The sequence below is a fragment of the Hemiscyllium ocellatum genome, chromosome 12 (assembly GCF_020745735.1).
Source record: "Hemiscyllium ocellatum isolate sHemOce1 chromosome 12, sHemOce1.pat.X.cur, whole genome shotgun sequence".
NCBI classification, from domain to species: domain Eukaryota; kingdom Metazoa; phylum Chordata; class Chondrichthyes; order Orectolobiformes; family Hemiscylliidae; genus Hemiscyllium; species Hemiscyllium ocellatum.
The window spans coordinates 24,324,089-24,349,650 of NC_083412.1; the positions used below are offsets into that span (position 1 = coordinate 24,324,089).

Consider the following 25,562-nt stretch of genomic DNA (forward strand, 5'->3'; position numbering starts at 1 on the left):
AAAGTAAAAGTGAATTTTTTTTGGTCTGACCGGGGTTGAAAACGGGATTTCTGAACTTGAAGGAAAGGTCTGAGTCGGGGTGCTCCATGGTGAAATATCCTCCTCACAGTTGCTCACGTTCCAATGCAGTCTGATGTTCTCTCGGCAACTAGAAAGTCTCACATGGGCCACCAAGTTTCAAGAGGGTACTTTTGCTGCCCTTTGGACAGAGGCCAGATCACCGTATCAAGTATAGGGACGGCACCCTGCAAATCTTCGAGTGATGGTTCCTTTTCTACGCAGCCTCACCACCACTCTGAGACTTGGAAACTGTCCTCACCCTGAGAGAATAGTCAGCCTACTGTCTCAGTCTCTATTAGAATAATGAAAATACTCATATGTCACTCCTGTAAAGTTCTTGCATCTATCTGCAGTTTGACTCCCTGTTTGCTGCTCCATCTCCTTCCCACTATTCACAGCCCCGACTGGGAATTATATCGCAGTCTTCCTACTCTCTAGAAATGTTGATCGTCTCAGGCACTAAGGTGGTGACAAAGCTTTCTTACGCTTCAGTCAGGAATTATTTCTCTTTTAGATGAATTGTAAGATGAATTAAAATCTGATTTAATTACTGACCTTAAGAACATGTGTTCCTAAAATACTTTTTTGAAAGAAGATACACTAAACTGACCAGAGATAGCTATTTATACTTCCTGCTGAGAATGGTCAGTTCCTGGTATCAGACTGCAATTGAATTTAACAATGAAGGGTATGGGTAGGGTAAATAGACAAGGTCATTTCCCTGGAGTGGGGGAGTCCAGAACTAGAGGGCATAGGTTTAGAGTGTAAAGGGCAAGATTTAAAAGGGACCTAAGGGGCAACTTTTTCACACAGAGGGTGTTGCATGTTTGGAATGAACTGCTGGAGGAAGTGCTGGAGGCTGGTACACTTACAGCATTTAAAAGGCATGTGGATGGGAATATGAATAGGAAGGGTTTAGAGGGATATGGGTCAAATGCTGGCAAATGGGACTAGATTAATTTAGGATATCTGGTCAGCTTGGATGAGTTAGATTGAAGGGTCTGTTTCCAAGCTGTGCAGCTCAATGACGCAACGTTTCGATCTTCAGCGTCCCTTAACTTCACTCGGCCTTAGAGGATGTTGGCGTCGGATCAAGCATCAAGTTTGGACGAGGCGTGGACTGGAAATTCCTGTCAAAGGGCTTATGCCCGCAACTTCGATTCTCCAGCTCCTCGGATGCTGCCTGACCTGCTGTGCTTTTCCAGCGTCTCACACTTGACTCTGATCTCCAGTATCTGCAGTCCTCACTCTCTCCCAGTGGGCTGGAAATTCCCAAACCGTATAAGGCTGGCAGGATGCCACATCCTGGCACTCTGCCTCCATCTCGCTATCATATTCTCAGGCCCTTCACCATATTTTCCCATGTTTCTCTCCCACTCTGCTGTTACCATTTACACATTCTCTGGGCATGGATCCATCTTTTAGGTCCTGACTTGTCCATTACCGCCACCTTTTTGCCTTGCATTATCATTGTTTTAGCCACTTAAGCACTCTTCTGTCCTCCACACTTTTTTGCTGCCTCATGTTTCATAGAGTCATAGAGATGTACAGCATAGAAACAGACCCTTCGGTCCAACCCGTCCATGCCGACCAGATATCCCAACCCAATCTAGTCCCACCTGCCAGCACCCGACCCATATCCCTCCAAACCCTTCCTATTCATATACCCATCCAAATGCCTCTTAAATGTTACAATTGTCCCAGCCTCCTCCACTTCCTCTGGCAGCTCATTCCATACACGTACCACCCTTTGCGTGAAAAAGTTGCCCCTTAGGTCTCTCTTACATCTTTTCCCTTTCACCCTCAATCTCTGCCCTGTAGATCTGGACTCCCCAATCCCAGCGAAGAGACTTTATCTCTTTATCCTATCCATGCCCCTCATGATTTTATAAACCTCTATAAGGTCACCCCTCAGTCTCCGATGCTCCAGGGAAAACAGCCCCAGCCTGTTCAACCTCCCTCGTTGCTCTGACTCTATATTTGCTTTGATCTCTGTTGATTGCCAATAGCCTCCAGTTCCGATGAAGCCTCATTAACCTGAAACGTTAACCCCATTTCTCTCTCCACAGATACTGCCTGCCCGGAATGGCTCTCATTATTCAGTCAAGTCCTACATGCCTCCAAAATGTTACTTTTGCTCACGCCAAATGTTTTGGTGGGTCAGCGGTGCGAGCAAAACCAACTCGACAGACTGCTATGAGGTAACTGCAAGTTGACCCTTTGTTGAGTTGAATGGTAGAATTAATTGCCTATGATTGCACGATGTTTGAAAGAATCTGGGTTTCTCTTCCTGGGAATCCCAGGCTGCTTCTCTGACCTGCTGAGGACCAGGCAGGTTTGCAGAGCCGCCCCTTCTGTTCTAGACAGCAACTCCTTCTCAAAATCTGTTGATTGGACCCAGCAGAGGCAGTTTAGGGGAAGTCTGTAGGGCTTTTGCCATGCAATGCTTCGCTCAATTCAAGCCATACTGCAATGCGTTTTTTTCAAAACACAATGTCTTATTGTTTTGAAACAGTCTTTACAGGAAATCAAAATATTTGTTTTGCTCAGTTTGTGTAGGTCTTCATTTTCTGTGTAGTTGTCTCACCTGTGAGAATTTCAATTTGTTTTTGCCTCTTGGATGCTGAGAGGTTATTTCCTTATGGAGGGGAGTATAAGACTGGAGGGTATTACATTGTTAAGGGATCGCCCATTTAAGAGAGAGATGAGGAATTTCTTCGCGTAGAGGGTAGTGTGTTTGTGAAATTCTCTCCTGCATTGGTCTGTCAAGTCTAAGTTGTTGAGTATATATTCAAGGCTGAGATAAACAGATTTTTAATCAGTAAGGGAATCAATGGTTGAGGGAAAAAGGCAGGCAAATGGATTTGAGGATGATCGGATCAGCCATTGAAGGGCAGAGCATATTCAGTGGGCCGAATGGCCCACCTCTGCTCCACCATCTCATTGTCTTGAATGATTCCTATTACTATTATCAAGTAGAAAGATATTTTGAAACAGCCCAGACAGTCTCTGGCATCTGATATTGAGGACGTGTGGAATTGTTAACCCTGTGATGTGTTACTCCATTGGAATCAAGGTCACATTTTAGTCCAAGGGAGATGTAGATCTGTTTGATGAGGTGAGATGATTTGGTCTTGCTGTGAGTAGAAATTTGGGAGTTGAGGGAAGAAAAGCCCAAGTTCTAACATTTGCTTCTGTTCATTCGGTTGGCCCCATGATTACATTCATTCACCTGATATTTCGTTCCTGGGCTAATGAATCCGGGATTATTATTTTAACAAAGGGAAGTAAGTGGATCTAAAATACATGTTCTCAAATTCAGTCCAGATAGAGTGCTGAATATAAAAACTGGACATCAACATGTTTTAATGGAGCCTCCTTTTGATCCTGCGTGGTCCCTGCTAGTTTAATGTATCTTATCTTTTCCAATGTCCTAGTGCAAAGCAATCTTTTCTCCAGTACAGGGCCAGTTGTCTATTCTGTGGACACGATATGATTAAAGCACAGACATCATTGGCTCACCCTCCCTGATGTCCACTGCAAATGTTCTCAGGTTGCCAACTTCCTGCGGTTCCTGAGCTGATTTTAGTTCTGATGAAGAGTCACCGGACTCGAAACAATAACTCTGCTTTCTGTATGTCAGACGCTGCCAGATCTGCTGAGTTTCTCCAGCAACCATAGAACCACCACAGTGTGGAAGCAGGCCATTTTGGCCTGTCCAGTCCACACTTGCCCTCTGAAGAGAATCCCACCCTCTCCCTGTAACCCTTCATTTCTCATGGCTAATCCACCTAACCTACACATCACCACCATCAGCATGCCTGGGTATCCTCGATCCCATCAGCAGGACAGCCCGATCAGAGGTGCTGACGACACAGTGGTACACACTGGCTTTTCCGACAGTGGTGAGGAAACCAATGGGAGGGAAAAATATCCTCGAGCTTATTATCCCTAAGTTCTCTGTAGCAGATGTGCCTATCCATCACCATATTGATTGGAATCATCGCTACATAGTCCTTGTGGAGATAAGGTCCCATCTTCATATTGAGAATACCGTCCATTGAGTTGTGTGACAGCAGCAACAACTTAAATGGGACATTCTTTGAACAGATTAGATTACTTTTTAAAAATTAGATTACTTACAGTGTGGAAACAGGCCCTTCAGCCCAACAAGTACACACCGACCCGCCGAAGCGCAACCCACCCATACCCCTACCCTAACACTACGGGCAATTTAGCATGGCCAATTCACCTGAATTGCACATCTTTGGACTGTGGGAGGAAACTGGAGCACCCGGAGGAAACCCACGCAGACACGGGGACAACATGCAAACTCCACACAGTCGGGAATTGAACCCGGGTCTCTGGCGCTGTGAGGCAGCAGTGCTAACCACTGTGCCACCGTGCCGCCCACTCTGGCAACTTAACTGAGAATTGCTGAGGTGTTGTAGGCCATCAATTCTATTCGACTGCAATTGATAACTTTATGACTTAGCATATTCCTCACTCTACCATTACCATCAAACCTGGTTAAATGATGAGGGTGCCCTGCCAGGTACAGCACATGGCTTAATTAAAATGAGATGTCAATCTAGTGATGCTACAACGTGGCACTGTTTGTGTGCCAAGCAGCAGAAGCACCATGTAAGAGACCAGGCTGAATGATCGCACAACCGACGGATCAGATCGAAGCTCTGCAGTCCTGCCACACCCAGTGGTGGTCAACTAAAGAAGGGGTAAATGTAGGGGAATGGGTGGGTTGCACTTCGGTGGGTCGGTGTGGACTTGTTGGGCCGAAGGGCCTGTTTCCACACTGTAAGTAATCTAAACTCACTGGTGGAGGAGGCTCCACAGCCATCCCCACCTTCAATGATAGGGGAGCGCAGCGCATTGGTGCAAAAGGTCAGGCTCAACCTTTTGTGGTAATTGGCAGCCAGAAGTGCTGAGTGGATGATCCATTTTGGCCTCCTCCAGTGGTCCCCAGTATTACATCAGTCTTCCACCAATTCAATTCACTTCATGCGAACATTTATGTTGCAGGTTTTATTCTCTATCGCTGTCTCTTGACGCCTGGAGGAATTGAAGATTGGTGAAGTTTCCCATCTATGAGAGTTTTGCCCGTGTGCTAGATGAGGTTGTGTACAGTACAACCTCGATTATCTAAACATCAGTTGTCTGAATTTCGGATTATCCGAACAAGATCTCAAGATCCCATAAAAACGGCACAAGGGAACTCCGCATTCAGTTATCAGTTAAACGAGATTGTGACGTGCATTGCTGGATAACTGAGAAATGTTTGATAACTGGCACTCTTGAATTACTGCTTGTTTACCAAATTATGCAAACAAAATACTTGCGTCTATCTTGTTCAGATAATTGAGGTTCTACTATATTTCTTTGCCTTTTTGTCAAACCAAGGCAATGTTTCCTGGTGGAGACACCATGAATGTCAGCGAGTTTTGAGAAGATTTGTAGCTCAGGTTGAGGTTCTGGATGTAGGTTTGCTCGCTGAGCTGGAAGGTTAGTTTTCAGATATTTCATTACCATTCCAGGTAACGTCAGCAGTGAGCCTCCGGATGAAGGACTGGTGGCACGGCCCGCTTTTTATTTATGTGTTTAGATTTCCCTGAGTTGGTGATGTCAACAGGAAATGACATCATCACAGGAAATGGCCTCACCAACTTAAGGAAACCTAAACACATAAATGGAAAGCGAGCCATGCCACTGATGCTTCACTCAGAGGCAAACTGCTGATGTTACCGAGTATGGTGACGAAACAAATGAAAGCGAACCTTCCGGCTCAGTGAGCAAACCTCTATCCAACACCATGGATGTCTTTGTAGATACTTGTTGACTCTAGGGATAATTTTTAATCTAAATTCAAATTCAAAATATTGTTATGGTGAGTTTCTCCCGAGGATTATTAATTCAGCCTTGCAAACGTAGGTGTAGTAACATAACCACAGCACACAGATAGCCATCACTTGGTACAATGTCATTTCAAATACTGAAAGCACTCCATAAGCAACAAAATTATCTTTGAAGTATGATCAGCTTTGTTAGGCAAAAAAGACTTCCACTTTGTGGTTACCAAGGCGTCCGAAACAGATGAATCACCAGTTATCTGGTATTGTTGACATTGGTTTAGAGCAACGTCTTGGCCAGGCCACACTCTGCTTCTGTTTGTCGTTTGTGATCTCTAGTTGAACCCCATGGTTCCTCTTGGTTGACTGGAGCTGAATAAATGATCAAGAGGAGACCATGCAGCCTTTGTAATCTGCTCCGCATTGAGAACATGGGTCAGCAGTACTTTAAATCCATTTATCTCGCTTTGCTCCATGTGCTTCGATATTGTTCAGCAAACAAAACGACATCCAGCAGTTTTGGTTCGTAACATAATTGGAAGAGGGAGAGGATATATGTGCCATGCTATTCTGGTACTTGTCCTATGTTTAAAACACGCCTGAGACATGTTAACCTCCATGCCACCCGAAAGGATTTCCCCATGGGCTGCCAGTAGGGATTGCCAGGATTAGAGAGCAGAGGCTCTAACTGGGATCACACTCCTGATTACTATCTGCAGATCCTTGCTGTAAATGCAGAGAGTAAATACTGTAAGGTTGAATTGCTTATTATTGTGGTTACTTGGATGAGGGGTATTTGTGCCCCAATAAAGCTTCAGAGAATAGAATTATAATTCTAAACTCCAATAAAATAAATAGTGATAGCTGTCGCTTTAAAAGTGGATTGTCCTCATATAAACTCAAAACTTTTACAGCACACAAATTAGATTATTGCGTTACTTGCTGTCTCCCTATTCGAGCTACTTGAAACTAATCCTATGTCCCTGCTGTCTCTGCACGTTATCAGTTTTATGGCTGATATAAATATGTATCTGCTTATCTCAACGTTGCAACATGATGATCCTGCTTTTTATGCACATTCTTTGCAGCCATAACTTTGCATTCCTCGCTCTGTTCTATTATCCTATGATCTTTGTGTGGTATGATCTGCTTCTACTGCACGCAAAACAAAGCTTTTCACTATACTTGGGTACGTATGACAATAATTAATCAAATCAACACAGAAGTCTGAGATGAATGACGACCAATTTGAGTCTAGCTCCATTATAGCCGTACTGACAGTTACATGGCAGAATGATCATGTAATTGTCAATTAGTCAAAGAAATTACTCACTGAGAATCAATGCCCCCCACCCCCCAACTTCCCTGGGGGGGGGTAGGGTTTAGAAATGATAGTTTTGAGGATGCGGTGGTGCCATTCTGACTATATTGTGATATGGTGTACATAGAGGGCCCTGTAATGGGATTTACGTGATAACAGCCACACTTTACTGTCTCTCCTCTGGAATACTGTAACCACAGAGTTTGGAATAAAAGCAGCTGCTACGTTACCTCACCCACTTGAGTGTTTATTAACTTGTGGGCCCATTTTAAATTGATGACACATATTTCCCCACACCACTAATTTCATTGCCTTATCATTGCCTGAGGAAATAATTGTTTTTTCCTTATTTCCGTCAACAACATCCTAGCTCGTTTATAGAAAAACACAGCACAGAAGAAGGCCATACAGCCCATCGTGCTTGCTGGACCTGGTAGGCATTGGGCTGATGCCTGGTGTCTAGATTTTGATTCCCTGAATTCCCACCTGGGAAGGACTTAGAGCTAGTGAAAATATTTTTAACCATTAATCTCATGCAAAAACTGCAAATTCCCAAATCTGCAAATCAAGTGTTGCTGAAAACCGTGAAGAACATTAAAAAAATTATTGATTTTTCTGTTCGCTGCCAGTGATGGCTTGTCATGCCTAATAAACTTTGAACAGAGATAGTGTAAATCTGGTCAACAGAGGGACATTGGAGATGTCGCATGATCTCTTGGTGGGCTTAGACACGCAACACCATCATTTTACATGTCAGTTGCTAAGGAAGAAATTCCCATAACAACCATTTTATTTCCAGCAAGATTATTGAAGCTTCAAAGGGACATTTGCATGCATTAACCTTCCAATATCCCCATCTTTGCCCATTTAGCAAGTAAATAAGAGATAGATACTAATGGCCACTGGAGGGACTGGGGATTTTTGACCACTTTTTTTCTCTCTCTCGTTTGTTATTATTCATTTACTTATTTTGCATTATATTTGTGTTTCTATGAAGCAACGTCATTTCAGTCAAGGATATCAACTCCTGAGTCCCAGATGTCTTGGGCAAAGGTATGTCATTCTTACAGCCTACATACGATGGTTTTGCTGAGAACAAAGGGACATTGTCATTAGACACAGCCTCTTTTTTTTAGCACAGACAACGTGCAAGCTTCATTACACTTGCCAGTGTTAGAGCAAGTGTCATTCAGTCTATAACAAGTGCACCATTCTCTATGTTTCCACCCATGGTCCTTTGGAGATAGGATTTCTGGTTTGTTCTGAAGGCGCTGCCTGTGTATTGCAGGCTGGTGTTTGGGTCACAGTATGTGTTTGTACAAAGAATTATTGTTTGGTGGCAAGAACCTAGCTGCCTAGCGTCCTTTCTTGAACATGTGACATCTGGCTTGGCTCACATTCCCCACTGCCAACCTGCGAGTGGTCTTCACGAGTGTATGCCTTGAGGCCTTCAGGCAAGGAAGGCGCAACAGCAGATGCTGTCACTAACTTCTCAAATATCTCACCGTGCTCATTGCTGGCAATCTTGCTTATTTCACCTTTCGCATTCCATGACAGATCATAAACCCCATCCTGAAAACAGTAAGGAGACTTGCACATGGACCTGTCTTAGGGTCTGAATTTATCTGGAATTTCAAAGCTTTCCTGAATGGTATTCCCAGTCCTGAACTCAGTAAAGCTAAATTGATGGACTTGGAGGTATCCAATCACTTGGGTTCTCATTCAGTTTTCTACAACAGCTTGTTAAAAAATTGTCTCTCTTCGAAGTTGGGTGCATTGTTTTTTTGGTGCTAAGTGGTCGCCAAATTTGCACAGCTACTGATTTGATGTACTTGCAAAGGGGCAACTATAGCCATACATTCATTTGAGGCACAGCACATAGACTATATCCAATTAATTAGAGAAAGTGAGGACTGCAGATGCTGGAGATCAGAGTTGAGTGTGGGGTGCTGGAAAAACGCAGCAGGTCAGGCAGCATCCGAGGAGCAGGAGAATTGACATAAGCCTTGAATATACCCAATTAATCCCGATCCCTTATACATTTCCCGCGGTGATACAACTATTTATTCCCCCGAAACACTCAACCAATTCTCTTTTGAATGTTATTATTGCATTTGTTTCCAGCATCTTTTCAGGCAGCGCCCTCCAGATCATAAAAAGTCAATAGCTCAAAGAATTTGCCCTCTTGGCCCCGAGTTCCTTCTGCCAGTCTCTCTGTAGTTGTGTCCTCTGGTTATTGCGACTTCTGTTGGGGGGAAACTTTTTTTAAACTAACCCCCTTTGAAACCATTTACCGTTTTGATCACTTGCAAGTTTCTTTTTAACTATTTCTTCAGTCAACAACAATTGCATTTACATGGCTGTTTTTTATACAATGCACTAACACAAGGCACTTTACAGAGAGATTCCAAACACAGCCATAGAAAGAGATTTTTGGTCAGATTCCAAAGAAACCGGATTAAAGGATCATCTTACAGAGGGGAAAGGTTAAAGGGAGGATTTGAGAGCAGCTGAAGGCACAGACACCAGTAGTAGAGTTTTTAATGAGGGTGTCACTGCAGATCAGTGGAGACAGGGATGATTGGGGGAAATGGGACTTGATTGTGAACTAAGGTGAGGGTTGGGTTAGAATGGTTATGCTGAGAGGTTACAAAAACATGATAAAGATTTCAGTCACTGGTCAGCTGAGGTAGGGACTTGGTTGGGCGATTGTTATGGAGGTGGAGATGGGCATTGATGGTGATACTGAAAACATGCTGTTGGAAATTCTCATCCCCGAGTCAAGTGTAACAGATGTGCTGTAACAGTCTGATAGTTGCCAGGGTGAGAGAGGTTAGTGGTGAGGAAGCAGTTTCTAGCAGGGATTGAAGACTCACGTGTCCCCGAAACTTCAATGGAGGAAATATGTTTGTCGAGTACTTGATGTCAGATAGGCAGTGTGAGAATTAATGACAATGGAAAGATTGTGAGAGGTGGAGTTTGAGGTAGAGCTGTGTGAAACCTGACATTGTGATTTCGGATCACATTCCCAAAGGTGCAGCGTGCTGATGAGAAACAGCATCTGTAGTTGGGGTGGGAAGCTATGGACAAATTATTGGGGAATATCACAGGCGACTGTGCGAGATTGAGAACAGAAGCCTTTTCTTCCCATTCATAGGATGTGGGTATCCTTGTCAGGTCTGCCCAGATCTCCCCTCCTACTTGGGGTGGGGGAAATTCCCCCAACCCATTCATGTCTGCCTGGACCACCACCTCCTCAGGCCTGTTTGGATACTCCCGCTCCCCTTCAGGCCCACCCTGACCATTCTACCCCTCAGACTTGTGCTGGGTACACCACTAGATAAAGGTGGATGTCTCTCAGACAGCAGGCTGCCAGCCAAGTGCTCCAGTTTCCTTAGTGCTGCCTGGCACCAAAGGTGGGATGGCGAGCAGCATGACTCTGAGCTTGTTGTGTGGAGGAATTATCCCAGGAGTCCTACTGAGGGAGAAAGCAGCAAATTCCAGGGCAATTGCAGAAAGTCCGGGTTTACTGTGGGCTTTGTGCTTTCCTGCTGGTTGTAATCCCTTCACCATGGGGGTAGTCCCATTGTCAGCCAATACTAAAATGCAAACGCTACACTCCATCACCTCACCAGCATCCCATTGCTCTGTGGGCAACGACTGCATTCAGAGAGGTCGGCATCTGACATGTGCCATCCTTTCTGCACCCTCATTGGCATCTCAGCAGTCCACTCCTGGTGTGCCTCTGCATGTTAAAGCCACCCGGAGACTCATCGCTCAGAGAATGCAGCAGACTCCACCTCAGCTCACCCTCTTGGTGCTCACTCACTTGGAGTTTATCTGGATCCTAGCAGCACCCTTACCTTGCCTTTTCAGGCAGACTGCAAGCCAGGCAGCTTGTCATGGTAATCAGCTGAGACCAGTCAAGGGAGTGGAGATGTTGCTGTACAACACGGCAATCTGCTAACGGTACCACCATCCCTGCAGCGAACATAACACTTGGGCATCAAGCTAATGGCAGTGTCTGAAAGCTGAAGGGGGTAGTCAGGTTAAAGGACAGACAGGAACTCCAACACAATAAGTCTCTGATATTTCAGTCTGCTCACACTCAGTCAGCAACTCAGGGCGTTCAGGGGCAGGATCCTTGCATTGTAGGGGTCAAGGAGTGGCCAGCCCAGCTTGGCTCTTCCTGTACTGAGAGAAAGCGAGGGATTGAGAGAGATGGTAGTGGCTGGCACAGCTGTTAGTGCTGGGGAAGGTGGCTGTAGTGCATGGGCAGGCAGTGCAGTGTGTGTATGGGGCAGCTGAGTGGGTGGGAGTGACTGAGGGAAGATGTTTCGTGTGACAGTGAGATTGGTAGACCATGTGCCTGGCTGGGAGGTGGATACAATAGCAGAGACAAAGATGGTGGCACTTAGTATGGCAGACTGGAGAAGATCATGGCTTTTTAGCTACACCACTGGGTGTCCCTTCAGAAGACCGAGACTGCAATAGCCCTTGGACTTGACTGGCAGGGTCTGGTGTTGTGACACCCTGTGCCAGTCATGAGGAAGAGGATTTCCCTTCTCTGTACCATCCAATTCACCAGGACCTCTGGTGTCACTGTCCACAAAGCGGGTTGCAATTACCCCTCCTCTGGGGCAAATGTCACAAACCGTGGTGGGCAGCTGCGGAATGACGGGGTGCACAAGGGCCTTTTAAAGATGCCAGTGTGTCCTGGGATATCCCGGCAGTGCCAAGCACTTGCAGGTGAATAGGAGAATCGGGCTCACTGTGGTCAAGAAGGGGACCTCCATGTCGTGCTGGTACAAGGCCACATGTGGTTGAACTTGGGAGGGTAGCACTCGAAAACACACTAGGCCCCGTGGAGGGAAACCTTCCAAGAAGTGCAACAAAAGAATGGCAATTTGGCAAAATATGGTCAGATTTAGCCCCTTATTTTCTGGTCCTTTGGGTAGTACAATGGCTCAGTGGTTAGCACTGCTGCCTCACAGCGCTGGGGTTCTGGGTTCGATTCCACCCTCGGCCAACTGTTCGTGTGGAGTTTGCGCATTCTCCCCGTGTCTGTGTGGGTTACCTCCCACAGCCCTGAGGTGTTCAGGGGCTGGGTGGATCGGCCATGGTAAAAGTGTGCAGGGGTGTGCTGGGTAGGTGGGTTAGGCATGGGAAAATGCAGGGTTATGGGGATAGGGTAGATCTGGGTGGGGTACACTCCAGAGGGTCGGTGCAGACTCAGTGGGGGAATGAACTGTGTCACAACTTGCCTGTTTATATGTTTTCACAGAATTTGCTTTCTTTCTATTTTTTTTTAAAAAAAACAGGACTCTGATTCATTTCCACTGTAAATTGTCAAAATGTTTTGAGTTCAGCTTCCGAAGTTTGCATGTCTTTTGGGTCCAGTATCCTTTGTCAAACTGTGAACTTGCAACAGCATTTCCTACATGCAGTGTGTCCAAAGGGGCAGTGAATTTCTGATTTATTCCGGGCTCTGACAGCTTTGCACAATTGTCATGTGATGCCATCTCTTTCCTGATGGTGACATCAGTGCTTCTCTCTCTCTCTCTCTCTCTCAGCTGTTCCCTGGACAGGATGGTTTAGCAGAAGGCAGCAATGTGCAGCAGTCACGCAGGTAGGAAGGGGGCTGCTGGCGCAGGATGCAAGATGAGAACCAGTCCAAAAGAAAAATGCATGGGGCTGTATAGTGAGGCCGCGGAGTGAATCCATTGACTGATGAAGGAAGACCTGATGGAGCTGAAGCGTCAGTAACCTGCAAGTGGAGAGACGCTTGGGCGAGCAGCAGGGGGTGAAGGCTGTACCAGAGCAATAGTCCAGTACCAGTGTGGGCCTGCACTGTTGAAATGGCCCCTACAATGCTGAGGACGGAGAGGGGTTAGAAAGGCAAATGAAGCAACGACACATTCTGTGTCTCAACAGCGATTGTGCCCGCCCCCAGTCTCATCTCTGCATTGTTCAGTGGAGGTGCAATTAAAGCGGTAAACAACACACTCAGCTGTGGGGAACTGAATAAATCACCGCCTTTCTTGGGAATGGGCAGCCGCTGGGAATCTAGATTTGCTGATGAACGTGTCCTACCCCGGAGTTCCTGCTCAGTTCAAGAGGAAATGAACCCTTAGAACTGAATTCTTGTTTATTTCTCCTGAAGGACAACCCATTCATTTTGAGAAAGGTAAGCTGGGGACAGTGCAGTTTTGTTTTTGCAAATCAGATGGTGCTAGTTGGTGTGGGCCAGTCTTCCAAGCAGTGCCCTCAGTGGGTGCAAAGCTTGCTCAGTAGAGATAGAATCCTTACAGTGTGGAAGCAGGCCACTCAGCCCATCGAGTCCACATTGACCCGCTGAAAAGCATCCCACCCCCACCCCCATGCCCTATCCCTGTAACTTTGCATTTCCCATGGCTAACCCGTACATCCCTGCACACTATGGGCGATTTGAGCGCAGCCAATCCATCTAACCTGCACATCTTTGGATTGTGAGAGGAAACTGGGGGACCTGGAGAGAACCCATGCAGGCACAGGGTGATGTGCAAACTCCACACAGACAGTTGCCCAAGGCTGGAATCGAACCTGGGACCCTGGTGCTGTGAGGCAGCAGTGCTAACCACTGAGCCACCGTGCACCACCACCACCCTGACCTTTGACACTCTTTGAGAACACAAAGTCCCTTTCTTCTGAAATGCATCCTGCTTCTGCATTCCCAGGGTTCACTTTGACATCTTTTTAATAGGGTCAGTGACTTTTGTCTTTTCCAGGAGCTCATTACTGACTCTCTCTCCTTTGTGACACCTGTCATAACCACCATTGGTTGCTCTGAAAACGGTTACTATGGGAATTTTATGAACTCTTGCCAGGAGTAATAAGCTTCCCTAAAATTTCTTTCTGCAACGGTGCTTGGCTTTATCTCAAAGTCAGTAACCTACCACTTGACATGCCCAGCTACTGATTCACATTCTCTGGAATGGTGAACTCTGTCACCAAAACTCAAGATGTGGAGGTGCCAGTGTCGGACTGGGGTGGACAAAGTTGAAAATCACACAACGCCAGGTTATAGTCCAACAGGTTTATTTGGAAATACAAAGCTTTTGGAGCGCTAGTTACCTGACGAAGGAGCAGCGCTCTGAAAGCTTGTACTTCCAATTAAACCTGGTGGACGATAACCTGGTGTTGTGTGATTTTTAACTTTGACTAGAATTCAAGTGAAGGGATGTTGGATTCAAACAACACATGGCTCTGGTCAGACGCCATTCTAGGAAACAGTGCCTGCTTCCAGTCACACACACACACATCAGAGCAATGGGTGGAGGAACCTTAAAGTTGATTCCCTCATCGTACATTTTCAGTGGGCCAAAGGGCCTCTTCTATACAGTACAAATCTCTGATTGTCACTGAGCAGAATAATGAGGAAAGGTCAAAGGGACAAGCATAGAAAAGTCTGGAAATAATCTTCAGTGGGTGTGGCAGTATCTGTCCAGAAAGAAGCAGCATCAGCAATTCAGGCCAAAGCCCTTCCAACAGTCACTTCTGATGAAAGGTCGTTGACCTGAAGTATTAACTCTGTTGCTCTCTCTCCACAAACGCTGCCTGATCCGCTGAGTATTTCCAGCTTTTTGCGTTTTTACTTCAGGGTTTCTGCGGTATTTTGGTTTTGTGAAGACTTGCAGGGCCTTGGACATGTCACTATGAAAGAGGAGACTCAAGGGTGAGATTACAGATGGATGTCAAATTGTATCGGCTGTGGAAAAGGTTGGAGTGTCACATGGTTTGTGTGCACTGAAAGAAGAGGTTAAGGCTCAACCTGGAAAAAGCCCATACTCTGCCTGATAGCAAGAGGTTCGACTTCCATTGGAGGTGAACGAAGGTTTGGAAAGAACTTTCAGGCAAAGTGGTGGAAATGAACATAGAATCTCTACAGTGAGGAATCAGTTCATTTGGCCCTGACAAGTTAACACCAACCCTCCGAAGAGTAACCCACCCAGACCCATTCCCCTACCCCATTACTCTACATTTACCCCTGACTAATGCACCTTACCTACACATCCCTGAACACTATGGGTAATTTAGCAAGGCCAGTTCACCTGATCTAACCTGCATATTTTTGTGACTGTGGGAGGAAGCTGGAGCACCTGGAGAAACCCACACAGACACTGAAAGAATGTCTGTGTGGAATTTGCTCAGCCGCCTGAGACTGGAATCAAACCCAGGTTCCTGGCAGTAGTGCTAACCACTGAGCCACCATGTCACCTCTTTAGATTTAATAGATTTAATCCTTTAGCAGGAAAGATTGGTCAATGTGTGTGCACGAGACTAGGGTGGATGTATGTAGCAGGATGGATCATGTAAATCCCACATCATTCACTGTCTTATGATTGTGTTATGACCCTTTTCTCTGTTGGATTGATTACATATGGACAATAAATAAATGTGTTAATGTAATAAAGTTCAAACGAAGTTGACATGGATGGTTCCATGATAAGCCCACTTCAGTGATGAGAGCAGATTGGACAGGTTGGGACTGGTTTCCATGGAGAGGAGAAGGGCCAGGAGCCTCCATAGAGGTTTTCAAAATAATGAGAGGACTGAACACAGTGGAAAGGGAAAAGTTATCTTCGCGCGTGAACGGACTGAGAACCAGAGGGCACAGCTTCAAGGAGTTGCAAAATAAGAAATGTGGAGTAAAATTGCTTTCAGGGAGAAAGTGAGGACTGCAGATGCTGGAGATCAGAGCTGAAAATGTGTTGCTGGAAAAGTGCAGCAGGTCAGGCAGCATCCAAGGAGCAGGAGAGTTGACGTTTCGGGCATGAGCCCTTCAGGAATGAGGAAAGTGTGTCCAACAGGCCAAGATAAAGAGGAGGGACTTGGGGGAGGGGCATTGGAAATGCGATAATAGGTGGAAGGAGGTCAAGGTGAGGGTGATAGGCCGGAGTGCACCCGCTGCATCCGCTGCACCCAATGTGGCCTTCTCTATATTGGGGAGACAGGCCACCTACTTGCAGAATGTTTCAGAGAACACCTCTGGGACACCCGGACCAACCAATCCAACCACCCTGTGGCTCAACACTTCACCTCCCCCTCCCACTCCACCAAGGACATTCAGGTCCTTGGACTCCTCCATCGCCAGACCATGGCAACACGACGGCTGGAGGAAGAACGCCTCATCTTCCGCCTAGGAACCCTCCAATCACAAGAGATGAACTCAGATTTCTCCAGTTTCCTCATTTCCCCTCCCCCCACCTTGTCTCAGTTCCAACCCTCGAACTCAGCACCGCCTTCCTAACCTGCAATCTTCTTCCTGACCTCTCCACCCTCACTCCACTCCAGCCTATCACCCTCACCTTGACCTCATTCCACCTATCGCATTTCCAACACCCCTCCCCCAAGTCCCTCCTCCCTACCTTTTATCTTAGCCTGCTGGGCACACCTTCCTCATTCCCGAAGAAGGGCTCATGCCCGAAACGTCGATTCTCCTGCTCCTTGGATGCTGCCTGACCTGCTGCGCTTTTCCAGCAACACATTTTCAGCTAAAATTGTTTTCACACCGGGCTTGAGATATTTGAGTGAACGGTCTAGGGCAGTCGGAGAGGTATGGTACCATTTTGCAGAGGCCCCAGTCTCTGAGCAGGAGAGGTTGGAATCCCTTTGGATTGTTGAAGTAGACACAAAGAAAAAGGGTTCAGCGTGTCGAATCCCTAAGCTCTTTCATTTCTTTGAAAGCTCTTGATTGATCAAAGTGAGGTGAGATTCTCATGTAGTTGGCATCGAGAGGGCTATCAGCGCATACTAACTGGCTGACTGGCTGAGCAGGCTCAGAGAGGTGAATCATGTGAAATCCCGACTGTCTGGGAGCAGACCCATCAAGTCCACACTGGTCCACCCCATCCCTGTAACCCTGCATTTCCCATTGCTAACCCACACGCCCCTCGACACTGTGGGGCAATTTAGCCAGGCCAATCCACCGAACCTGCACAACTTTGGACTGTGGGAGGAGTCCGGAGCACCCGGAAACGGGGAAAATGTGCAAACTCCACATCAGGTGGTTATGGAGTATAAGATTGTAAGACACTGTGCCTTATGATCTTATACTGCACAATCACCTGATGAAAGAGCAGCACTCCAAAAGCTAGAGCTTCCAAATAAACGTGTTGGATATAACCCGGTATTGTAGGGGTGTTTTGTCCTGTTTTGGTTGCCACATTACCAGAAGGACGTGGAAACTTTGGAGGGAGTGCAGAGAAGCTTCACCAGGGTGCTGCCTGATCTCGAGGGCATTGGGTATGAGGAAAGGTTAAGGTGGTGGTGTCAGAGAGGAGACCTGATAGAGGTCTACCAAATCATTAGAGGCATAGTTAGGGTGGATAGTCAGAGGCCTTTCCCAGGGTTAAAGTTTTAAATCCAAAGGGGCACGGGTTCAAGGTCAGTGGGGGAAAGTTTAAGGGTGATGAGCGGGGGAAGTTTTTCACGCAGAGAGTGGTGGGAGCCTGGAATGCACTGCCAGAGGAGGTGGTGGAAGTGGGTATGTTGGCGACATTTAAGAGGCATCTGGATGGTTACATGAATCGGGAGGGAATAGAGGGCTACAGATGGAATAAGGGCAGAAGGTTTGTTTCTTGGTTTAGTTAGGGCACAGGGTTGGAGAGCCGAAGGGACTGTTCCTATGCTGCACTTCTCTTTTGTATGGTACCCGAAAGTTCTCCAGTGGCCCACAGGACATTTCCATTGATGCTCACCTCCTCCATTGCCAATGGTACCACTCACAGTGCGCATTGTTCAAACCCGATCTGGCCCTGGTCAAAAATGACAATCAGGATCCTGTAACCTGCATTAACGACTTGAAGTTTGCTGCATCAGAGAAAAAAAGATTTAAAATTTTAGGCTAATTTTGGTTTTGGTACTGTATTAAAGTGAATCCACTTAGATTGACCACAACTGAAGATGGTCACACACTGTAACATTTCCCAGGATTTGAGAATGCGAAAGATTACAATAAAGCCCATTCTGTGAATGACCAGTCATCACACAAGGAATTCTGACAGAATGCGTTTGTGATCATTGCTGTTTCGTTGTGGCTAAACTTCTTTCTTTTTTCACTGCAAGTTTATATGGAACATAGAAATGTAGAACATTACAACACAGTACAGCCCCTTCGGCTCTCGATGTTGAAACTAATCCAAAGTCCATCTAACCTGCACTATTCCATTTTGGCCCATATGTCTTTTCAATGACCATTTCAATGCCCTAAAAGTTGGCCTGTCTACTACTGTTACAGGCAGAGTGTTCCGCACACCTACTACTCTCTGAGTAAAGAAGCTACCTCTGACATCTGTCTTCTATCTATCACCCCTCAATTTAAAGCTTAAAGACCCTCGTGCTCGCCATCACCATCCAAGGAAAAAGATTTTCACTGTCTACTCTGTCTAACCCTCTGATTATCTTATATGTCTCAATTAAGTCACCTATCGACCTTCTTCTCTCTAACAAAAACAGCCTCAAGTCCCTCAGCCTTTCCTCGTAAGACCTTCCCTCCATCCCAGACAATGTCCTAGTAAATCTCCTCTGAACCCTTTCCAAAGCTTCCACATCCTTCCTATAATGCGATGATCAGAACTGTACACAATACTCCAAGGGTGGCCACACCAGAGTTTTGTACAGCTGCAGAAAAACCTCATGTTTCCGAAACTCAATCCCTTTACCAATAAAAGCTAACACACCATTAGCCTTCTTAACAACCCTATCAGCCTGGGTGGCTAATTTCAGGGATCTATGTATATGGACACCGAGATCCCTCTGCTTTTCTACACTACCAAGAATCTTACCGTTAGCCCAGTAGTCTGCATTCCTGTTACTCATTCCAAAGTGAATGACCTCACACTTTTCTGTATTAAACTCTATTTGCTACCTCTCAGCCCTGCTCTGCAGCTTATCTAAAATTATAGAATCCCTACAGTGTGGAAACCGGTCCTTTGGTCTAACAAGTCCACACCGACCCTCCAAAGAGTAACCCACGCAGACCCATTCCCCTATCTTCCTTTATTGCTGTTTAAAAGGGATCTTGCCTGTTATTTTGCTCCAATGTCATGCGTGCGGTATGACTAATCTGAAAATTAGGATCAGTCAGGTGGCAGGATGATGCGTCATAAAAGCAGAAAATGCTGGAGAAAGCGAGCAGGTCTGGCAGCGTGTGGGGAAGGAGAAACAGAGTTAACATTTCACCTCGATGACTTTTCATCAGTACTAGAAAAGAATAGAGACGCCGTGGGTTTTGATCTCGTACACAGACAGGGAAGGTGGGGAGGGAAGTAAACGAAAGGTCTGTGATAGAGTGGAAGATAGGAGAGATTCAATACAAAAATAGGATGGTAATGGGATAAGAAAGTACACTTTTAAAAATGTTCTTGAGCTGGTGCATAGCTGTGATGAATGGAACCATCACCAACCAAAAATATGAGCACTGGGCTTGATCTGATATTGTTGGGTTCAGTGTTGATCTGATTTGATTTGATTTGATTGGATTTATTATTGTCACATGCGCCTAGGTACAGTGAAAAGTTCTGTGTTATGTGCAGTACAGGCAGATCAGACCATACAAAGTGCATTAGGGTCATAGAACAGAGCAAGGAATACAATGTTAACGGCTGCAGAGAAAGTGCACAAAGAGCAAGATCAACATTAAATTTGAGAGGTCCGTTGAGGAGTGCAATCATAGCAGGGGAAGAAGTTGTCCTTGAATCTGATGGGACGCGTGTTTAAGCTTTTACATCTTCCAGAAGGCTTAAAGTGCCCCTCATTGCAAACAGAGATGCTGTTCCTGTAGCACAAGTGGAACATTGTTTGAACAGGGGAGGAGCAACTTATGCATCTTGCCAGCACACCCCTGACCTCTTTTTCAGCTCTTCTACCTGGCATGGAGAAAAAAACCTGAACAAAGACAGACCATAACAAGAACAGAAGTTCACTTTCCAGTTTGATGTCCCAGATTGAATGCATTTTGGAAGATTTGCTTAGATTCCAGGGAATTGTTCCTGAAGCGATTGTGGGTTATTTGATGCAGTAACACTGGAAGAGTCATTATGTCAAAGGTAATGAATGTTTTCGAGCACCGTAATAAATCTTGTGCAGCATGGTAACTGAATGGCTGCATCTTCTCATATTCCCAGGGAGTGCTGCTGACTCATGGTAAAAGCCCTTCAAGAATTCACCCATGTATATGGGCCCCAAGGTGGTCAGCTAGAGTATTGAAGACACCTTTTATAAAAAGTGGCATTGCTTTCTGTTAGTTCAGAGTTATCGTGACCATTTAGCATATCTCTGCCTGAAATCATTACTGGCTGCGTATCAGCTGAAATATTAACAAATGACACATCTGTTGCATAGCAACCTGAAAATATCATCCCTTGCTCTAGCCATTAGGCAAAATTTGTGTTTGTGTGCATTTTTGATAATATTGCAATGAGGCAGGCATGGTTAAAGGGACGCTGCTCTCATTGTTAACTAGAAGTCAGTTGCAAATCTATGTACATCTTTTCACTGCGTTAGAGTGATGAAGCTTTGCTTAAAGACCTGTGACAGCATAGAATTTCTACAACAAGACGTGCATTTATATAGCACTCCGGTGTAGGAGAACATCCTATTGCATTTCACTGGAGAATCAACAGATCAAAAATTGAGAGTGAGCCACATTCTGAACAGTGACTGGAAACTTTACCGGAGAGGTGGGTTTTAAGGAAGAGAAGTTTTTAGATTCAAGGCCCTTGAATCACTAATTGTTTCCAGTTACTGACAGGAAGGCATGGAAAAGTGCTTGGGATCTTAAAAAGTTTTAATACCTCGGCCTGATGATACACTAATGGCACCCGCGTCTAGAAGCATTCAAGACGGCAACGCACATATTATCGGTGTTATCTCTCACAAGCTTGAGGTGTTTTATTGTGTTACTGATGGTGGAAGGATTGCACCTCGAGCTGGGAACTGCCTCTGCATTTTTATAGCACCTTTCATGAAGATACCCCAAAGCACTTTACAGTCACCCTTGGTGCACTCACTGTTGTAATGCAGGAAAGATGGCAATCAGTTTGCATGCAACGCGATCACTCAACAGAATGGGCTAAGAATTGGATTATTATATTAGATTAATTATTCAATAAAGTATTTCCTGTAGCTGCAGATATTAACCAGGACGTTGTGAAGAGCTTGTACACTCTTCTCCAAAGGAGAATGGGCTGTGGTTGAATGTCTGACTGACGAGGCAGTACCATTGTTAGTGCTGCAGTTCTGCTGAGCTGCACTGGGAGTGTCAGCCCAGATTCTGCTCTCAGGCTTTAAGAAAGAGACATGATTAGATTACTTACAGTGTGGAAACAGGCCCTTCGGCCCAACAAGTCCACACCGACCCGCCGAAGCGCAACCCACCCCTACATTTACCCCTTACCTAACACTATGGGCAATTTACCATGGCCAATTCACCTGACCCGCACATCTTTGGACTGTGGGAGGAAACCGGAGCACCCGGAGGAAACCCACGCAGACACGGGGAGAATGTGCAAACTCCACACAGCCAGTCGCCTGAGTCGGGAATTGAACCCGGGTCTCTGGCGCTGTGAGGCAGAACCTACAACTTTCTGAATCAGAGTCCAGATGGACATCCGCTGCTGCCAGGTCTTAAACAAAACAACAAAAAAAACCCTTCCTCGATGAAAGATGGAACCCAAAATGTGAATGTGTTGTTGCCAACAATGGCCATTTCTGCTTTCACCTGCAGTATCTCTCTCTCTCTCTCTCTCTTCCCCCCCCCCCCTCCCCCTCCCTTCACTTTTGCCTGGATTACCTTCATGTGTCAGGAATTTACCATCCCACACACTCCCAAATACATCAATAAAAAATTGCAATAACCAATCAAAAAATGTGAATTGCTTCCAATGTATTTACAGCATACCAACAGTCCATTCTGCCCATATGGTCTGTGCTAGTGTCATGGCTGACATCGTCCTCTCACTCCTCCCTCTAACCCGATCTTTCTAATCGTTTTGTAGCTTCTCCTTATATTTCATCTCCATGTTCAGCGTCTCTTTGCTGTAATGTGCTCACAGTATAACTGTGTAAACAGCGTTCCAAATTCCCCATTAGGTTCATTGTGACTCTTGAACTTTCAGCTCTAGTTTGTGTTAGCTGGGATGTGGAGATGCTGGTGTTAGGTTGGGGTGGACAAAGTTAAAAATCTCTCAACACCAGGTTATAGTCTAACAGGTTTATTTGAAAGGAGCAGCGCTTCAAAATTTAGTACTTCCAAATATTACTACTAACTATTATTACTATTATTACTAACTGATATCAGTGAACCAGATGGGTTCTTACAGTACTTGATGATGGCTTCCTGTAACCATTACTGATACTAGCCTTCAGTTTTAAGTTTTTTTAATTCAATTCATCAATTGAATATACTATTTAATCCAAATCCTTGCTCGGAATTGAACCCGTGCCCCCAGTGTTATTAGCCTGGATCTCTGGGTTACCAGCGCGGTCTGAAAATGTGTTGCTGGTTAAAGCGCAGCAGGTCAGGCAGCATCCAAGGAACAGGAAATTCGACGTTTCGGGCCAGAGCCCTTCATCAGGAATGAGGAGAGTGTGCCAGGCAGGCTAAGATAAAAGGTAGGGAGGAGGGACTTGGGGGAGGGGCGATGGAGATGTGATGGGTGGAAGGGGTGGGGGCGGAGAGGTCAGGAAGAAGATTGCAGGTTAGGAGGGCGATGCTGAGTTTGAGGGAATCGACTGAGGCAAGGTGGGGGGAGGGGAAATGAGGAAACTGGAGAAGTCTGAGTTCATCCCTTGTGGTTGGAGGGTTCCCAGGCGGAAGATGAGGCGCTCTTCCTCCAACCGTCGTGTTGTTATGTTCTGCCGATGGAGGAGTCCAAGGACCTGCATGTCCTCGGTGGAGTGGGAGTGAGAGTTAAAGTGGTTGGATTGGTTGGTCCGGGCGTCCCAGAGGTGCTCCCTGAAGCGTTCTGCAAGTAGGCGGCCTGTCTCCCCGATATAGAGGAGGCCACATCAGGTGCAGCGGATGCAATAGATGATGTGTGTGGAGGTGCAGGTGAATTTGTGGCGGATATGGAAGGATCCCTTGGGGCCTTGGAGGGAAGTAAGGGAGGAGGTGTGGGTGCAAGTTTTACATTTCCTGCGGTTGCAGGGGAAGGTGCCGGGAGTGGAGGTTGGGTTGGTGGGGGGTGTGGACCTGACGAGGGAGTCACGAAGGGAGTGGTCTTTGCGGAACGCTGATAGGGGAGGGGAGGGAAATATATCCCTGGTGGTGGGGTCCGTTTGGAGGTGGCGGAAATGACGGCGTATGATACGCTGTATACGGAGGTTGGTGGAGTGGTAGGTGAGAACCAGTGGGGTTCTGTCCTGGTGGCGGTTGGAGGGGCGGGGCTCAAGGGCGGAGGAGCGGGAAGTGGAGGAGATGCGGTGGAGGGCATCGTCGATCACGTCTGGGGGGATTCTGCGGTCCTTGAAGAAGGAGGCCATCCGGGCTGTACGGTATTCCGGTCTGATGGTTCTCTACTGCAGAATCCTGTGGTGCAGTTCGGACTTGAACCCAGGTCTCCTGGCCAAGAGGTAGGGACAATACCACTGCCACTGGAGCCTTTGCAAGATGGATGTTTCTCAAACAACCTGTTCAGCCATATTTGTGTCATAGCTCTGGTGTAGATGGGTCTTGTACCTGGGCACTACCACTGCACCACAAAAGCCCTTTCACAGTCTGATCTAGGAATTAGACTCTGATTGTCCTCACGTTGTTGGGTATTATTGAGTAACTCCACTCTTATTGACTGGGCTGTGGTTCAAGTCTCTAATTAGTTCTTCACCCAGAGAGTGGTGGCTGTGTGGAATGCTCTGCCCCAGAGGGCAGTGGAGGCCCAGTCTCTGGATTCCTTTAAGAAAGAGTTGGATAGAGCTCTCAAAGATAGTGGAATCAAGGGTTTTGGAGATCAGGCAGGAAGAGGATACTAATTAGGAATGATCAGCCATGATCATATTGAATGGTGGTGCAGGCTCGAAGGGCTGAATGGCCCAGTCCTGCACCTATTATCTATTGTCTAATTAAACTTTGTGCTTTGACAAAAACAGCTCCACACCCTGAGAGTGTGTTGCTGGAAAAGCACAGCAGGTTGGGCAGCATCCGAGGAGCAGGAGAGTCGACGTTTCGGGCCGGAGCCCTTTATCAATTGTCATGACTCATGAGGTTATAAGAAAACACTCAGCAATTTTCAGTCCTGAATAAGGAGATAACTGTACAGAGGAACCTCGATTATCCAAAGGACACAGCTGGGGAGTATTTCGTTTGGTTAATTGAATTCTGGATAATTGAATGTGAATAACCTAATTTAGATGAGCTTGCTGGATAATCCGAAATTCGGATAATCGATAACCGAGGTTCCTCTGTATTCTGCAAACAATAACAAACAGCAATTGAGAAATATGAATAGCTAACTTATAACTCCCTTGTAACTTAAAGTCTGCTGCTTCTTAAACGTCCCTTTTACATTCAGACAGACAGATCGAGACAGTCAGGCAAGTCATTCTTTCTCTTCCGGTTAACACTTTGATGTTGAGGCAAGGTTGTTTACACACTGACATTTAACTGGCGGGCTGAGTATGATACATCAGGCAGGTCTGAACAGATTAATCAAACCATCAGGATCAGATAGTGTCCCTACTTCTGAGCCAGGAGCCCCAGCTTCAAGTCCCACCTGTTCCGGAGGTGTGTAGTAACCTCTCTGAATAGGTTTATTAGGAAATATTCAGATCAGGGTGTGCCGGGTGAAATCCTGATCAACTGTAGGACATTTCAACTTTACTGAGAGCTCCCTGTCTTTCTGTAAGGGAATGAATTCAGAGGTAAAAGGTGGTGAAGACTCAGGAGTGATAGCTCGTTTATGCCCACAATCATGAGTTGGGCTTCAATACAGACTCGTTGATGAAAAGGTAAGGTCAGGAACTGTCTTCAGGCTGAGGCTTCTGTCAGAAGATGTTTATTGCATGTTAAGACTGATACTACAAAAACATGGTAATCAGAGGTTAGCCGGATTGTAATCATACCATTACATCTTTGAAGTACTGCTCCAATAACCCACTGCTTAATGCTAGTTGGTCTACTCCACATGCTTCTCTGCATGTGTTTCGAGCAATCTATCTTCCAACTCTGTCCACACTGTACTATTTATACCCTAGTGAGGAGCAGCTCCATGACATCATCACACAGTTGCTCCAGAGTCCTATAGCCCTTACATAAAAGCAGGCAATAAGGGTTTGCCTTC

At 46.0% G+C, this 25,562-nt stretch overlaps 1 protein-coding gene across 2 annotated transcripts in view; it reads left to right on the top strand.

Annotated features, from left to right (window-relative positions):
* The first annotated feature begins 12,832 nt into the window (after window positions 1-12,832).
* Window positions 12,833-25,562, top strand: part of LOC132820983 (H(+)/Cl(-) exchange transporter 4) — an 84,129-nt gene continuing 71,399 nt past the window's right edge. The window contains exon 1 of one of the 2 annotated variants that reach the window (XM_060833416.1): window positions 12,833-13,432. The gene's annotated coding sequence lies outside the window, so the exon portion shown is untranslated. Of the gene's footprint in view, window positions 13,433-25,155; window positions 25,231-25,562 lie in introns of those variants that run through there. The other variant, XM_060833418.1, reaches the window with a different exon arrangement.